Source organism: Heterodontus francisci, chromosome 14 (genome assembly GCF_036365525.1).
Source record: "Heterodontus francisci isolate sHetFra1 chromosome 14, sHetFra1.hap1, whole genome shotgun sequence".
Taxonomy (NCBI): Eukaryota; Metazoa; Chordata; class Chondrichthyes; order Heterodontiformes; family Heterodontidae; genus Heterodontus; species Heterodontus francisci.
The window spans coordinates 37444479-37462743 of NC_090384.1; the positions used below are offsets into that span (position 1 = coordinate 37444479).

General features: G+C 44.8%; 1 protein-coding gene across 13 annotated transcripts in view; it reads left to right on the forward strand.

Annotated features, from left to right (window-relative positions):
* syt12 (synaptotagmin XII) overlaps positions 1–18265 on the forward strand; it is a 263045-nt gene that overhangs the window by 184433 nt on the left and 60347 nt on the right. For 8 of the 13 annotated variants that reach the window (XM_068045992.1, XM_068045991.1, XM_068045990.1 and 5 more), the window contains one exon: positions 14436–14551. The exons of 2 other annotated variants lie outside the window; for them this stretch is intronic. The gene's annotated coding sequence lies outside the window, so the exon portion shown is untranslated. Of the gene's footprint in view, positions 1–14435; positions 14552–16652; positions 16737–17939; positions 18028–18265 lie in introns of those variants that run through there. 3 more of the 13 variants (XM_068045994.1, XM_068046000.1, XM_068046003.1) reach the window with 3 other exon arrangements.

The following is an 18265-nucleotide window of genomic DNA, read 5'->3' on the forward strand; positions in this document are numbered from 1 at the left end:
TTATGGCAAGCCCTTCCGATATCTCCACCCGACTTTCTTTTTCCTGAAACAAATCCAACTGTTAAATGAGCATTGGCACCATATTGAGGGCTATGGTCCATTTGAACGTATTTACCAGATGGAAAATTCTGTGCCATATGAGAAAATATGTTGGGCCATAATTTGCTGTAGCAGGGCAACAAACAGTGTCCTCCATTAGTTAGACTTGTTCATTTAATCGTGATAATATTTTGCTCTGCAAGTGGCTGAATGTGCGAGCTGATAATATCACTACGAAGCAAACAGGGCATCTGGGACCTGAGTGATCATGGCAAACAACTGCATATCTCCTTAAGCAATCAGATCAAAGAATTAAAAACAGGAAGTGCTGGAAATACTTAGCAGGTCAGGCAGCATCTGTGGAGCTGATTCCTGATGAAAGGTCACAGACCTGAAATATTAACTCTGCTTCTCTCTCCACAGATACTGCCTGACCTGCTGAGTATTTCCAACACTTTCTGTTTTTATTTCAGATTTCCAGCATCTGCAGGATATTACTTTAATATCAGATCAAAGAATTGTCCAATAATCAGCACAAATATTGAAAAGGAAGTATAAATTAGAGTGGTGAATTAAATGCTAAATTAGGTACAGAAAGCAAAAAATAGCAGGGGAAGAAAGATTGGATGAAGAGGGGAAAAAGAGACAGACACAAAGGAAAAGTTACAAAAGTTTTAATTTTAAATTTAACATTTTTAAAGTCTGCGACAATTAAACTTGAAGGAATCTAATCTAATGATGACCATGAAACCATTGTTAATTTGTAAGGGGAGGTGGCGATGTAGGTGTTGCCAGTGGACTAGTAACCAAAGATGCAGGATATTGCTCCGGGGACCATGGTTTCGAATCCCACGACAGCAGATGGTGAAATTGGAATTCAATTAACAAAGCTGGAAATTAAAACTAATCTAATGATGACCATGAAATCATTGTCAATTTTGGGCAGCACCGCAGCCTCACAGCTCTAGCAACCCAGGTTCGGTTCTGGCTACTGTCTGTGCGGAGTTTGCAAGTTCTCCCTGTGACTGCGTGGGTTTCCGCTGGGTGCTCTGGTTTCCTCCCACAGCCAAAGACTTGCAGGTTGATATTGGCCATTGCAAATTGCTCCTAGTGTCGGTAGGTGGTAGGAGAATTGAGGGAAGGTGGGCATGTGGTAGGGAATTTGGGATTAACGTAGGATTAGTATAAAGTGGGTGGTTGATGGTCGGTACAGACTCGGTGGGCCAAAGGGCCTGTTTCAGTGCTGTATCTCTCTATGACTCTATGAACTTGGTTCCGAGGGAACTGTCTGATGAAATGTCAATGAGCTCTTCTAGTAGTTTTGATGGGACAGACAGTGGCAGTTTAGCTTCAATATTCGCACTATAGGGGTTTGTAGCCCACAGGTATGTAGCAACTTGTTCCAATGTGAGTCCTGAAAAGTAATTATTAAATTTGTTGTGTAGACCAGAAAGATGCACTACCACCTGTGGTTTGATTACGTCAAAGTCAGCGTTTCCTTCTTGAATGAAAGAATGTGGCAGATCAAACCTATCCAGACTCCCCCAGAGGCAAGAACTCTCCAGACTTGCAATTTCCTTTTGAATGTGTCAATTCTTTCACACTGGGCAAAAAAACGAGTTCTCCCACCTTGCATAGTTTTATTCAGCTTATTCAGTCTATTCAGCTTAATCATTTCACTGAATATGTCTGTGAGGTAACCCAGCTTAGCCACCCACACATCATTATTCAGTACCTTGGCAAGTTCAGCTAAGAAAGTACATAACTTTTCCCTGAGATGAAATATACGGTTAAACATTCTTCTCAAGATCTTACCACCTTACCTCTGTCTGCATAAACACGGATTTGTGCTCTTCACCCACTTCCTCACAAAGTATAGCAAAACACCTGGAGTTTGTGGCTCTAGGTTTAAAAAAGAAAGTCTTCAACAACAACAGCAACTTATAAATATATATATATATATAGCGCCTTTAACGTAATAAAACATCCCAAGGCGCTTTACAGGATCATTATGAAACAAAGTATGACACCGAGCCACAAAAGGAGGTATTAGGTCAGATGATCAAAACTTTGCTCAAAGAGGTAGGTTTTAAGGAGTGTCTTAAAGGAGGAAAGTGAGTTGGAGAGGTGGAGAGGCAGAGAGGTGTATCGATGGTATTGCAGAGCTTGGGACCTAGGCAACTGAAGGTGCAGCCGCCAATGGTAGAGTGATTAAAATCAGGGATGCAGAAGAGACCAGAATTAGAGGAACACAGATATCTCGGAGGGTTGTGGGGTTGGCAGAGATTACAGAGATAGGGAGGGGCGAGGCCATGGAGGAATTTGAAAACAAGGATGAGAATTTTAAAATCAAGACATTGCTTGACCGGGAGCCAACGTAGGTCAGTGAGCACAGAGGTGATAGGGGAACAGGACTTGGTGCAAGTTAAGACATGGCCAGCAGAGTTTTGGATGACCTCAAGTTTGTGAATAGTAGAATGTGGGAGATTGGCCAGGTGGGATTTAGGCCAGGACTACGTTGGAATAGTCAAGTCTGGAGGTAATGAAGGTTTCAGCAGCAGATGAGCCGAGACCGGGGCGAAATTGGGAGATGTTACGGCGGTGGAAATAGGCAGTCTTAGTGATGGCACAAGTATGAGGTAGGAAGCTCATCTTGGGATCATATGTGACACCAAGGTTGCGAGCAGACTGGCTTAATCGCAGACTGTTGCCAGGGAGAGGGATGGAATTGGTAGCTAGGGAATGGAATTTGGAGCAGGAACCAAAAACAATGACTTCAGTCTTCCCAATATTTAATTGAAGGAGATTTCTGCTCATCCAGTACTGGATTTCAGATAAGCAGTCTGATAATTTAGCAACAGTGGAGGAGTCGAGAAAAGTGGTGGTGAAGTAGAGCTGGGTGTCGTCAGCGTACGTGTGAAAACTAACTCTGTGCTTTTGGATGATGTCGCTGAGGGGCAACATCTAGACAAGAAATAGGATGGGGCCAAGGATAGATCCTTGGGTGACACCAGAGGTAACAGTGTGGGAGCAGGAAGAGAAGCCATTGCAAGTGATACTCTGACTACGATTCATTGGATAAGAACATAAATAGGAGCAGGAGTAGCCCATTCAGCCCATTCAAGCCTGCCCCGCCATACAATAAGATAATGTCCCAGACTGCAACTCCTCTTTCAGACCTGCTCCACATGACCCTTGACTCCCCGAGATTTATCTACCTTCTCCTTAAATACATTTAGTGACCCAGCCTCCACAACTCTCCGCGGTAGAGAATTCCAGAGACTCACCACCCTCTGAGAGAAGAAATTCCTTCGCATCTAAGTTTTAAATGTGTGACCCTTTATTCTGTAACTATGTCCCCTAGTTCGAGATTCCCCCACTAGTGGAAACATCTTCTCAACATATACCATGTCAAGCCCCCTTAGAATCTTATATGTTTCAATAAGATAACCTCTCATTCTTCTAAATTCCAATGAATAAAGGCCTAACCTGTTTAGCCGTTCTTGATAAGACAACCCCTTCATCCCAGAAATCAGCCTAGTGAACCTTTTCTGAACTGCCTCCAATGCTAGTTTATCCTTCCTTAAATAAGGGGACCAAAACTGTACACAGTACTCCAGGTGTAGCCTCACCAACACCCTGTACAGTTGTAACAAGATTTCCCTATTTTTAAACTCTAACGCCCTGGCAATAAAGGCCAAAATTCCATTTGCCTTCCTAATTACTTGCTGTGTTTTTGTGTTTCATGTACAAGAACACCCAGATCCCTCTGTACTTCAGTATTTTGTAGTCTTTCTCCATCAAAATAATAATCTGCCTTTTTATTCTTCCTACCAAAGTGGATGACCTCACACTTTCCCACATTGAACTCCATCTGCCAAGTTTTTGCCCACTCACTTAACCTATCTATATCCCTTTGCAGACTCTTTGTTTCCTCATCACAACATGCCTTCCCACCTATTTTTGTATCATCCACAAATTTGGATACATTACACTCTGTCCCTTCCTCCAACTCATTAATATAGATAGTAAATAGTTGAGGCCCGAGGACTGATCCTTGTGGCAGCCCACTAGTTACGGCTTTCCAAACTGAAAAAAACCCATTGATCCTGATTTTCTACCTTCTGTGTGTTAACCAATCCTCATCCATGCCAACACATTACCCCCAATACCCTGAGCTCTTATTTTGTGCAATAACCTTTTATGTGGCACCTTATCTGAAAATCCAAATACACTAGATCTGCCGGTTCCCCTTTATCCACTCTGCTTGTTATATCCTCAAAGAACTCTAACAAATTTGTCAAACATGATTTCCCCTTCATAAAACCATGTTGACTCTGTTTGATTGCATTATGTTTTTCTAAATGTTCTGCTATTTCTTCCTTAATAATGGACTCTAGCATTTTCCCAATGACAGATGTTAAGCTAACTGGTCTATAGTTTCCTGTTTTATGTCTCCCTCCTTTCTTGAATAGGGGCACCACGATAGCAATTTTCCAATCCGCTGGTAACCTACCAGAATCCAGTGAGTTTTGGTATATTACAACCAATGCCTCCACTATCTCTGCAGCCACTTCTTTTAAAACCCTTGGATGCAGGCCATCAGGTCCTGGCGACTTGTCTACCTTTAGTCCCATCAGTTTGTCAAGCACCTTTTCTCTCATGATACAGATTGTTACAATTTCCTCCCTCCCATTTACACCTTGCTCATCTATTACTGTTGGGATGTTTATAGTGTCCTCCACCGTGAAGACCGATGCAAAATATTGGTTTAAATTATCTGCCATTTCCCTGTTCCCTGTTATTAATTCCCCAGTATCATCCTCTAAGGGTCCCACACTTACTTTAGCTACTCTCTTCCTTTTTATATACCCGTAGAAGCTCTGTTTGTTTTTATATTACATGCCAATTTACTCTCAGAATCAATTTTCTCCCTCTTTATTAGTTTTTTAGTCATCCGCTGCTGGTTTCTAAAAAATTCCCAATCCTCTGGCCTACCACTAGCTTTCACCACATTGTACATCTTTGTTTTCGATTTGATACTCTCCTTAACTTCCATTGTTATCCATGGGTGGTTCATCGTTCTCATCGAGTCCTTCCTTCTGACCGGAATAAATGTTTGCTGAGTGTTATGAAATATCTGCTTAAAAGTCTGCCACTGCTCATCTACTGACTTTCCCTTTAGTCTATTTTCCCAGCCCGCTTTAGACAACTCTTTCTTCATACCTCTGTAATTGCCCTTGTTAAAGTTGAAGACAATGGGTTGTAACCCGAGTTGCTCTCCCTCGAACTGAATTTGAAATTCTACCTTGTTATGATCGCTTCCCCCTAAAGGATCCTTAACTACGAGATATCTTATTAATCCTACATCATTACACAATACCAAATCTAATATAGCCTGTTCCCAGGTAGGTTCTGCAAAGTATCGTTCTAAGAAACAATCCCTGATGCACTCTACAAATTTGTCTTCCATGTTACCCTTGCCAATTTCATTTATCCAGTTTATATGCAGATTAAAATCACCCATGATAATTGTAGTGGCCTTCTTACACGCCTCCATTATTTCCTGATTAATACTTTGTCCTAATGAGAGGCAACTCCTTGCGGGCCTATAGACCACTCCCACCTGTGATTTCTTGCCCTTGCTATTCCTTATTTCCACCCAAACTGATTCTACATTCGACAGGAGTATGATGGAATACTCTCCACTTGCCTGGATGGGTGCAGCTCCAACAACACTCAAGAAGCTCGACACCATCCAGGACAAAGCAGCCCACTTGATTGGCACCCCATCTACAAACATTCACTCCCTCCACCACCGACGCACAGTGGCAGCAGTGTGTACCATCTATAAGATGCACTGCAGCAATGCACGAAGGCTCCTTAGACAGCACCTTCCAAACCCGTGACCTCTACCAACAAGAAGGACAAGGGCAGCAAATACATGGGAACACCACCACCTGCAAGTTCCCCTCCAAGTCACACACCATCCTGACTTGGAACTATATTGCCGTTCCTTCACTGTCGCTGGGTCAAAATCCTGGAACTCCCTAACAGCACTGTGGGTATACCTACCCCAAATGGACTGCAGCGGTTCAAGAAGGCAGCACACCACCACCTTCTCAAGGGCAATTAGGGATGGCCAATAAATGCTGGCCTGGCCAGTGACGCCCACATCCCAGGAATGAATGAATAAAAAGAAAATCACAATCTATTACACCTCTATCATTACTCACAACTGCACTGATCCCTTCCTTTAATAACAAAGCTACCCCACCTCCTTTTCCTTTCTGCCTATTCTTCCGGAACATCGAATATCCTTGAAATGGAAGAAGAATGGAACCAGGTGAGAGCACTCAGTGGAGAAGTATTGGAGGAGGATGGTGTAGTCAACCATGTCAAAGGCTGCAGACAGGTCGAGTAGGACAAAGAGAGAAAGTTTACCTTTGTCACAGTCACATAGGATTTCATTTGTGACTTTGGTGAGAGCTGTTGTGGTACTGTGGCAGGGGCGGAAACCTGATTGGAGGCATTCAAACATGGAGTTCCAGGAAAGGTGCATTTAAATAGTGCCTTTCATGACCACCAGATGTCTCAAAGTACTTTACAGACAATGAAGTACTTTTGAAGTTTAGTCACTGTTGTAATCTAGGAAACGCAGCAGCCAATTTTTGCACAAACAGCAATGTGATAATGACCAGATAATCTGTTTTTGTGATATTGATTGAAAGATAAATATTGGCCAGGACTCTGGGGATAACTCCTCTGCTGTTTTTCAAAATAGTGCCATGGAATCACTTAAGTCTACCCGAGAGGGTAGACAGGGCCTCAGTTTAACATTTCATTCGAAATACAGCACCTCCAACAGTACAGCATTCCCTCAGTACTGCACTGGGATGTCAAGCCTTGGTTTTTTTGTGCTCAGGTCCTGGAGTGGGACTTGAACACACAACCTTCTGACACAGAAGCAAGAGTGCAAGCTGAGCCACGGTTGACACTCAATACCACTTAATAAAATTAACGAGTGTTATTGCTATGTTGAGAATCCTGTGAAGACCTGGTTCAATATCTGTTGCAGCAAGCACCTCTTAGTATAAAAGCAATGTCTCCAAATAGTGCAAGGTGCACAGGCTTTTATTTTTTGCACAACACCAGAATGCTTTCTGGTTATTGCTGCAGCCCCATAAGTGCAGACTCTAATGGAATTTGTCCAGCTGATTTCTGCTGAACTCATGAAGTCATCCAACAGTTCGAAGGTAACATCTGACTTTGTTGTTTTGAGCTGTTTGTAAAACAAAACATCATCTTTAATTTCCTTACTCCACACATACTGAGACATTTTAGTAATGTTTGTGGATTCATCAGGTTGTATAGCAAAGTGATTGCCATGCAGTCAATGAGCGAACGACAAAACTAATTCTTCTGACATTAAATCAATCTGTAGTTTGACTATCATTTGACATTGTTTTTATTCTATGTTTCTTGGCCTTCTGCTGTACAAACATCTCCCTTATGATTTCAATGGCACACAGCATTATCAACTCCTTGGCAATCATATGGGATTTCTTTTCATTTTAGCAATTTTCTGCGCCACTATGTAGGAAGAGACTACAAGGTTTTTAACAGTGGTCGTTGTGGATTTCATTACTATAGTACCGACCAGTTCCTTTCGCTTAAAAAAACAAACGTTGTTTGTCCTTATATATTTCATGCTTGGTAGTTAAATGTGTCTGTCATTTGGAGGGTTTCAAAGATTCATTGGACAGTACCAGTGCATATAGAATCATAGAATGGTTATAGCACAGCAGGAGGCCATTCGGCCTGTTGTGTCCCTACCGGCTCTCTGCAAGAGCATTTCACCTAGTCCCACTCCCCTGCCTTTTTCTCATAGTCCTGCAGATGTTTTCTCTTCAGATAATTATCCACTTCTCTTTTGAAAGTCTCGATTGAATCTGCCTTCACCACACTCTCTGGCAGTGCATTCCAGACCCTAACTGTGGAAAAAATGTTTTCACTCATGTCGCTGTTGCTTCTTTTGCCAATCATCTTAAATCGGTGTCCTCTGGTTCGAGATCCTTCGACCGATGGGAACAGTTTCTTCCTATCTACTCTGCCCAGACCCCTCATGATTTTGAACACTTCTATCAAATCCCCTCTTATCCAAGGAGAACAGACCCAGCTTCTCCAACCTATCCACGTAACTGAAGTTCCTTATCCCTGGAACCATTCTCATGATTCTTTACTGCACCCTCTCTAATGCCTTAACATCCTTCCAAAAGTGTGGTGCTCAGAACTGGACACAATATCCCTGTTGAGGCTGAACCAGTGTTTTATACAGGTTTATCATAACTTCTTGTTTTGTACTCTATGTCCCTATTTATAAAGCCCAGGATCCCATATGCTTTATGAACCACTTTCTCAACCTGCCCTGCAACCTTTAATGATTTGTGCACATATACCCCCAGGTCCCTCTACTCCTGCACCCCCTTTAGAATTGGACCCTTTAATTTATATTGCCTCTCCTCATTCTTCCTACCAAAATGAATCACTTCACACTTATCTGCATTAAACTTCATCTTCATATGATAAACTTCATATGAGAAAGCAAATGTCAAATTTCAAACACCCATGCAACCCAATTGTCTCTGGGTGGTTTTCTCTATACATTTTCAAGTGCTTCTACAAGGTGTGACCCCAATGCTAGGCGCTGGGCTGGAGGCAGGCTGCTGATCAGGCTGTCTCTTGGCCTGCTAGGACTTTGGCAGCCGTTCTCTGGCTGCCTGAGGCCAGGCAGGTTCCAGCTGTCTGAGGGTTTCCTGCACAGGTTCAGGACTCTCCTCAGGCGCCACAGCTACTGGAGCTGAGTTCACTGGCAGAGGGGCTGAGAAGCTGTTGCCCACATTCAGAGCGCCCTGAGGGGAATCCCCTAGCTGTGGAGGTCAGCCTCTCCTCCTCCCTTTCAAGGTGAACTTGAACCACCCTGCTCACCAGAAAAGGATGAGGAGTTGGAGAACACGCCAGGCACCTTGTTCTTCTCTTGCCTTGCCACTGCTGCATCGAGCTCATGGCCAAGGCGATGGTGTGCAAGTCTGCGTGCGTTTATGGGATATGACTCTCCATGAGAGTTGCCAATCTCTCAATGGAGGAAGGCATATGCTGAGACATACAGCACACATGGCATGGATGGACTCATAGCTGTGCATGGCCTCTGGCATCTCTGCCAGATGTTGTCTTACATCTCTCTGCAACTCCAGCATGCCTGGTGCTGTAGACACCAGAGGCTCATCATCAGCCTGGGGCTCAGCTTGGGCCTGGCCACCTATTGTCAGAGGCCTTGGCTGTTTCAACCTCAGCCAGCTGCTCGGGCGCGTGTGTGGTGCACTCACCAGCTTGTGACCCTGATTATACAGCCGAGCAGAAACCCTCGAAGGTGAAAGTATCCGTGCTGCTGGAAGGTGCAGGAGAGTCATGGTACGGTGCATCCTCTGAGCGCTCCTCCTGCTCCAAGGTTGACAGCTGCCCCCTTCTGGTTGAATCTCCTGTGGACGCCGACCTGCATGAGAGAACACAAACATGTGTGGGTTATGCTGTGCCGATCTCGTCATACCAACCTTGCGTAATGTGGGTCTCCAGAAGTGAACTGTATGTCGATGGAAGACAATCCTCGCTCTCTTGCGTGGAGACTCCAGTGTCTCCATCAGATATGGAGCAGCCGCCCTGTGTCCCCACTAATTCTAGTGCCTCCTCTTCAGCTGTAGAGAGAAGCCAAAGATCCGGGATGTATTCGCCAATCCGGGATGTATTCGCCAATCCGGGATGTATTCGCCAATCCGGGATGTATTCGCCAATCCGGGATGTATTCGCCAATCCGGGATGTATTCGCCAATCCGGGATGTCTTCCTCCTGTTGTGGACCCTCTTGCCCTGCAAGTGGAAAGAGGGAAATAGTCATACTTCACAGAGAGATCAACATGGCAATTCTGCTAGTGGCAGCCCCTCGTCCTGTACTGGGGTTTCCTAAATAGCTCATGCTCCCGTCCACTCTCAGGGGAGTAAATGAGGGTGAGCTGTGACAGAAGGTGGGCTGTGGCCGAGATGCAGCCATGCATCTGTCAGGATGAGGTGATGCCTAACCCCCTTTGTCAGCACTGTTGTATTGCCTCCCTCCCCATGTCCCACTTTCTCCTGTGTAACCACTTGCAATCACTAAAAAGGAGAGAGGTATGGAGCACTCACCTTGGCAGAACGAAAGAGGTCGTTGACCCTCTTTCAGCATTGTACCTATGACCAGGGATTGACCCCACAGCTGCTGACCACCTCAGCTATCTCCATCCAGGCTTGCTTGGTCAGGCGGGAGGACCTCTTCTTGCCATCATTAAGAGGGCCTCCTGCCTTTCCCTTGCAGCCTGGAGAAGATTCTCCAGGGAGGCATCGCTGAACTGTAGGGCCACTGGTGTCTTGCAGCTGACATGTTCTCTCTTGGCTTCCGGAGAGCTCCTGGCCTTTTGAGGCCATGGTCAATAGCACAGCAGTACAGCAGCAGAGGGACTCCAGGCAGGGAGTCAGCAACATGTCCGCAACGTGTCCGTACACGGACATCAGTGTCTGTGGTAAAAATTTTGAGGTCTGTGACTGGTAATTTCAGGCCTGTGAAATTTCCCATTGACTTCTTCCAGACTAGAGTGGCTTTGCTCTAAGCACCTGTCAGCTGTGAAACTGATGGCTGCGATTTTTTTTAAAGCCACTCTAGACAGCTTTGTGGTAGTTTCATTTATTTAAAGAACTGTAGCCGTCAGTTTCACAGCTGACAGGTGCTTAGAGCAGAGACAGCGCTTCCACTGTTCGGACCGGTTCTTGCTTTTCCAACAGGTTCCGATTTTTTTTTAAACGCCTGTCGGAAAACCACGGACCTGTCCGCAGAGTGGAAGCGCTGTCTCTGCTCTAAGCACCTGTCAGTTGTGAAACTGACGGCTACAGTTCTTTAAATAAATGAAACTACCACAAAGCTGAGAGTTCCCGTTCTCTGCAACTGGCAGAGAAAGAGAGGGAGTGGGGAGAGAGAGAGGAGGGAGAGAGAAAGGGAGGGGAGAGAGGAGAGGGGGGAGAGAGGGGAAAAAGGAGAGAGAGAGGGGGGAGGGAGGAGGGAAAGGGGGTGGAAAGGGGGAAAGGGTGCATTGAGGGAAGGTAGGGAGGGGGATAGAGAGGAGGAAAGGGGAGAGAGAGAGAGGTTGGGAGAAAGAGGGGGAGGGAGAGAGGAGAAAGAGGGGGAGGGAGAGAGGGGGAGGAGGGGGAAAGATGGGCACAGAGAAGGGAGAGGGGATAGGGATTGACATGAAGAGGGAGAGAGAGTGGCAAGGGAAGAGAAAGAAGGGACGGAATGTATTGTAGCCAAATTTGCTGATGAGATGGGTAGGAAAGCAAGTTGTGAAGAGTACAGAAAAGAATTTGTAAAGGGATATAGATAGGTTATGTGAGTGGGTAAAAAATTTGGCAGATGGAGTATAATGTGGGAAAATGTGAGGTTGTCCATTTTGGCAGGAAGAATAGAAAAGCAGAATATTATTGAAAATGGAGAGAGACTGCAGAATGCTGCAGTACAGAGAGATCTAGGTGTCCTTGTACATGAATCACAAAAAGTTAGCATGCAGGTGCAGCAATCAATTAGGAAGGCAAATGGAATGTTGGCCTTTATTGCAAGGGAATGGAGTATAAAAGTAGGGATCTCTTGCTAAAACTGTCCAGGGCATTGGTGAGACTGCACCGAGAGTACTGCGTACAGTTTTGGTCTCCTTATTTAAGGAGGGATATACTTGCAATGGAGGCAGTTCAGAGAAGGTTCACTGGGATGAAGGGGTTACCTTGTGAGGAAAGATTGAGCAGATTGGGCCTATACTTATTGGAGTTTAGAAGAATGAGAGATGATCTTATTGAAGCATAAGATTCTGAGGGAGCGTGACAGGGTAGATGCTGAGAGGATGTTTCCCCTCATGGGGGAATCTAGAACTAGGGGGCACAATTTCAAAATAAAGGGTCTGGTATTTAAGATGGAGATGAGGAGGAATTTCTTCTCTCAGAAGGTTGTTAATTTTTGGAATTCTCTACCCCAGAGAGCAGTGGAGGCTGAGTCATTGAATATATTCAAGTCTGAGTTAGACAGATTTTTGATCTACAAGGGAATCGAGGGTTATGGGAGGCAGGCGGGAAAATGGAGATGAGGCCAAGATCAGATCAGCCATGATCTTATTGAATGGCGGATCAGCCTTGAGGGACCGAATGGCCTACTCCTGCTCCTATTTCTTATGTTCTTATCTATGAGAATGCACTAAGATGAGGGTGAGTGTCAGTGTTGGCTGCTCAGATGAGGATGTGAGGAGGTGTCTTGAGAGAAAGGAATGAGGGGAGCTACTAGGTGTATTGGTCTGAGGAATGCTTTGCAGAAGAATGCTGGGGAAGTCAGAGTGTGGGGGTTGGCACCTGAAGGTGGGATACCACTCACCTTTCCTGACCGAGGTCATTGAACCTCTTGCAGGACTGAATCCGGGTGCAAAGGGTCATCCACCTGCTGCTGACTGCATCTGTCACTTCCAGACACATCTGCTTGGTCTGAGAGGCTGGTCTCTTCCTCCCTTCCATGGGAAACAATACTTCTCTATGGGCCCTCACAGCCCACAGCAGGGCCTCCAGGTGAGGGGAGTAACCTACTCATGTTGCTTTCTGAAGCTTCTGGAACCAATGTAGAATGCAGCCATTCTGATCTTACCAGGGTATCTTTAATTAGAAATCTTTCTATTAACTGGTCCAGGTCATCACCATACCTGCACTCTGTGATTGGTCAGGAAGCCTACTTCTCTGATAATGGATTCTAAATCCATTACCACCCCACAACCTGTCCACCCTGCCCTACCCACCCTGCCTCCAGTACCAGCTGGTTGATTCGGTAAAAATTCTGGCCAACAGTTGTAATGCTCTCCTGGGTGGTCACCCATCCTCCATCTTCTGTAAATTTCAGTTCATCCAAATTCTGCTGCCTGTATCCTATTTTACACCAAGTCCCACTCACCTATCATCCCATCTTTGCTGACTTACCTTAGCTTGAATGGAATGCTAGGCATCACCGAATGTTCAGAAGTCAAGGAAGAGGAAATAAGGCAAGAGGTCTGAACTCTATGACATCTCCATGTTGAAGACAATTGTTGTTCAGAGATTGGGATCTGTAATTAAACAGGATGCATGCTTCTCCCTGGCATGTTGCTGTATCAGCCCAAATATGAATTGATTATGTTTTGCCAATTGTGGCTGATGACCAACAGTTCCGGGACTCTAGCTCATGGCTTTCTGACAGCGGTTACTTAATTACTTCAGGTTGCCAGGGCTCCACTTTTCATTAAAATAAAAGCAAAATACTGCGGATGCTGGAAATCTGAAACAAAAACAAGAAATGCTGGATTCACTCAGCAGGTCTGGCAGCATCTGTGGAAAGAGAAGCAGAGTTAACGTTTCGGGTCAGTGACCCTTCTTCGAGTTCCGAAGAAGGGTCACTGATCCGAAACGTTAACTCTGCTTCTCTTTCCACAGATGCTGCCAGACCTGCTGAGTGAATCCAGCATTTCTTGTTTTTGTTCCACTTTTCATTCTTGGCAATGAAGTGAGTGAATTTCAGTGGAATCCACAATTCATATTCGCATTCCTACAGATTCAGGAATCATGTCTGAGAAATTCCTGGGGCATGATGGTTGTTTTGTGGGAGATCGTAGGAGTGAGACAGACCTTGGCACTTGCGGGGTCTGGCCCACAATACAGCTGCCCAATAATGAGCAGGTAAATTATAATGTTATGTAAATGAGGGAAATACATTATGGATGGGGATGTGGTTTACCTCATTCAACCCTTAACCTTAAATGTCAAGGAGACACGTGAGTCGCTCCCAACATCATTGCTGGGGATGGAAGGGGAGGGTGGATAAAAATTGATAGGCCTCTTTCAGCAATGCAATGAACTCCAGAGCAATTGATTGTGTTGATGAAAGTGGTAGAATAAAGAAAGCAGCTACTTAGAGCACCATTCCCCTCTTTCCCAGAGCCTCACATGCCTTCACACACTGCAGCATGGTGCTGCAGCAAAAGTCCTCCCCTCACCCATCAGCTAGATCCCCACTTGGCATCTGCTCTTAACATTTCAATTTTGGGGAGGGTCTGTAGCACGGTGGGCACAAGTTATGTTCCTCCACCCCTCGCAAGACTTCAGAGGAGTTTAAGAGCCCATAAGTATTGTTTTCCCCCTAGAATCTGGTATCCATTGCATCTCAAAATGGCCGTGTCTCCAGTGGGTTACCCCGTACAATTTTCTGTATGAAAACATTGCACACAATAATAATAATGATAAAGTTTTTTTCTACAGTGTATATCTGCGCCTGAGATTGGCCTGCAATTGCTGCCTGACATCTGAAACAAGGAGCAGGGTTTTATGTCTCCAGAAGCACTGGGAAGACAATTGGATCAGAGGGGCTTTGTAAGGTAGGTAGAACATTATTGAGCTGCTACGACCAAGTCTTCTGTTCCTGAAGAAAACACAAGCATGGGCAAAGCTAACAAATGCCTTTTCCAAAGTCTGTAAAGAGTGTGGTCTTTGCAGCCTTGCCCCACTCTACAGACATCTGTCCTCATCACCAACACAAATTTACACAGCACAACATGTCTGTGTATTCTGAGGCTGGGCTGGAGGTCGGCTCAAAGGCGAGGCTGGTCTTATATTCGGACACTGAGGTCAGCATGTGCAACTCGTGTTCCTCCATTAGCTTTAATTAATTTTTGCTCTCCCATGGCTCTGTGCTGGGAGTGCCATCTTATAAAATGTATCAACTCTCCATAGCTCTGGTCACACACTTTCAAGGGTGAACAGCTAATGGTCCGCATGCTCCTTCCAGGGTGACTGTGCATATCCTTTCCACGTCATACATCGACACACATCCTTGAAACCAGACATAGCTTTTCTCTTGGAAGTTGATGTATTTTTATAGTAAATCTAAGTAACTGATAACTATTTCTAAAATTGAACCTGCAGAGTGTGTGCTTGTCCCATCCTGTAGATTTGTTTGAGATTTCTAAATGCTCAAAGTGGGGAGGTAATTTGGAAACCGGAATCAGCAATTTTTTTTACACACACGCACAAAGTCATCTGAAGGTGCCGAGTGACAGGCAGCAACATGTAAAGCCAACATCTTTTTCACAACAGGATTATTTTAAAAAATTTCAGAGATCTACATAGCTTCTTTTTGAAACTATATGAAGATATGGTAGACTGGATTTTCATTCACTGTCTGCCCCCAGTTGAATGGTGACTTTGCAAAAATGGTGGGAAATCAGGTGAGAAGCCCTATCAGTAGGGTTCCGAACACTCCTGGAACAACTGGGAGTTTCCCAGAATTGGTTATACCCTACCTGAGCGCTGTCTCTAGCAGGCTGGGAAATGAGGGAGAGAATTGGAGACTAGGGAATGGTGTCTTGGGGAGAGAGGGAGACCGGGGAGTAAAGGATCAGGGAGAGAGCTAGAAATGGGGATGTGAGCAAGATCAGGGATATGGTATTGCAGGGTGGCAGATCAGGGAGAGAAGGGAACTGGGGAGAGAAAGGGGCTAGGGGTCGGAGGATTGGGCTCAAACAGTGGGTGTGGGGAAATGGGTTGGGGGTGGACATGGAGACCAGCATTTCTCGCAGAGCCAGGAGCAACAGCAGCAAGCTGCTGAGTGGGAGTGGCACTGAGAGAGGAGCTGCCAATAGAGGGGTAAGTGAAACCTCGGGCCTTACTGTGGGTAAACAGTGAAAGATTGTTTCCATTGCTGAGTGAATGGTGAACTAGGGAACAGAAAAAAGGATTCTTATTAGAAGAAAAAAGGGTGATGGGAGGAGGAGAGGTCTTGAATTGAGGGCTATTAGTCTGTAGGCTACCTCACCACATATGGCTATTGAGTGTTATGAACACTGGACTTTGTAACATGATTATGTTTTTAAAAATTGTGATTTGTTTTAAAGTTTAAAAGATGGTGCCTAGAAGGTCAGGTGACCTCACATCCATTCTGCTAAAGGACAAGGCAGAACAAAGACTTTTTCTAGAAGTCAGAGACTGCAGGGGTAACACCTAAAGAACAATGGGTTTTGCCCTCCCAGACCATCGAGTCGTAAAACAAAGAGTCAGTGATTCTGAAGATGCAAATGTATCAAGCAGCTGTTAATACCTGGGAACAATGGAAGGCCCAAGTGTATCTGTGAAACCAGACTTCTGGACTTTGCATATTGGAACAGGACAATAATCTATTGACTTTTGAGTCCAAAAAATATCAACATTTTATAGGATTTTTCTGAAGGTAGACGGGCTGTAAGAGAGGAGACCAATGATTGCAGCTTCGAGAGAGAGAGAGGACATCTGCTCTCAGAAGCCTGATACAGCAAAAGGCTGTGAAGACCTCAACCTGTTTTGAAAGTGGAAACTTGCGGAGAAGCAGAAGACCAGCAGGATCACCACGAATCAGTTCATTCACAGATGTCTGGGTTGGAAGTGCTCTGAGAAGTGAGCGAAGAGGACGTTGATTTTGAAAAGGTCCAGGAGATCCAACCCATTGCAACTGGGAGGAGTTTGGGGACATTTAACCTCAAAGGATTTAACCATCAAAAAGGACTGTATAACATATAAGCGTGGTGTGAGGTATTCAAGTATTTTAATAACTAAAAAAAAAACCTTTCGTTGCAATCTGGGGCATTAACTACTTACAAAGTACTATTTAGTTAATGGGGATTTATTTGAGTTTAGTTGTTATAATAAAAGTCCGAGAGTGTTAAATCTTGTCGTGTAAGTCTTTAAATTTGTCTGGGGGATTCATATCTCATATTTTAACATTAATGGTCTCACTGAGGTTGTAACATGAGGAAGAGACTAAAACTTAATTTCAAAGGGAATGGAGTAAATATTTGGAGGAATATTAGAAGATCTATGGTGGGAGGAATGTAGTTACAGGAGAGCGCACCTGCACCTGGGGTCAAATGACCTCTTTCTGTGGTGTATTTCTGATAATTCAATGAAAACTTTCCTTTTGCAAGTCTGATCTCACAGACAGGTTCAGAAATGTTGATGTTGATGTGCCTTGTGAGAACTGTCCCAAACACTGAACCTGCTGTCCTTTGTGCAATCTCTCAGTTTGGTGTGGTCTGTACCTTCTGGCTTTAACGTGCAAAGTCCCAGTACAGTCAGCTCTGACTGAGGTTCCCGGTGCAGAGTTGCCACCTTCACATGGGACCTGAGTCTAAATCAAAGTGTAAGGAGATAGGGAGAGAAATTGGGCCTGTTAAAAATGGCATCGACCAGGGAGCTTGGCTGCACTTAGTGTGGTGCAGGGGGATTCTGGCTATGGTTTCAGGATGAATATCAACATTTTATAGGATTACTACTAGTTACAGGTGGGATATCGGGCATTACACCTATTACTATCAGTTACATATGGATTATCATTGAGTTACTGTGGGTTACGCATACCATCACTATTAATTATCAGTGCAATTTCAGTGAGTTACCTTTAGTTACTGATGGAATCAAAGTTCCTCCCATCTCTAGTTTCCCATCTGCCAGTTGTACCCCCAGCCTTGGTTTCCCCGCTTCGTTTGCTCACAGGCGGCCTTCTGGTTTTTGGAGTTGTTGCACAGCAGCTACTGGTGTGAAACTACAAGTGAAATGCTCAGCTACAGGGGACCCAAATTTTCTATGGTAAATGCTGCAACACTTGTGGAAGTCATGTCATGTGACAATTTTTTTTCAATTCGTTCTTGGAATGTGAGCATCGCTGGCAAGGCTAGCATTTGTTAGCTAGGTGATGGTGAGCTGCATTCTTGAACCACTGTTATCCATTTGGTGTAGGTACACCCACAGTGCTGTTAGGGAGGGAGTTCCAGGATTTTGATCCAACGACAGTGAAGGAACAGCGATGTAGTTCCAAATCAGGATGGTGAGTGACTTGGAGGGGAAATTGCAGGTGGTGGAGGGAGTGAATGTTTATGGTGGTGGATCAGGTGCCAATCAAGTGGACTGCTTTATCTTGGATAGTGTTGAGCTTCTTGAGTCTTGTTGGAGCTGCACCCATCCAGGCAAGTGGAGAGTATTCCATCACACTCCTGACTTGTGCCTTGTCGATGGTGGACAGGCTTTGGAGAGTCAGGAGCTGAGTTACTCGCCACAGAATTCCC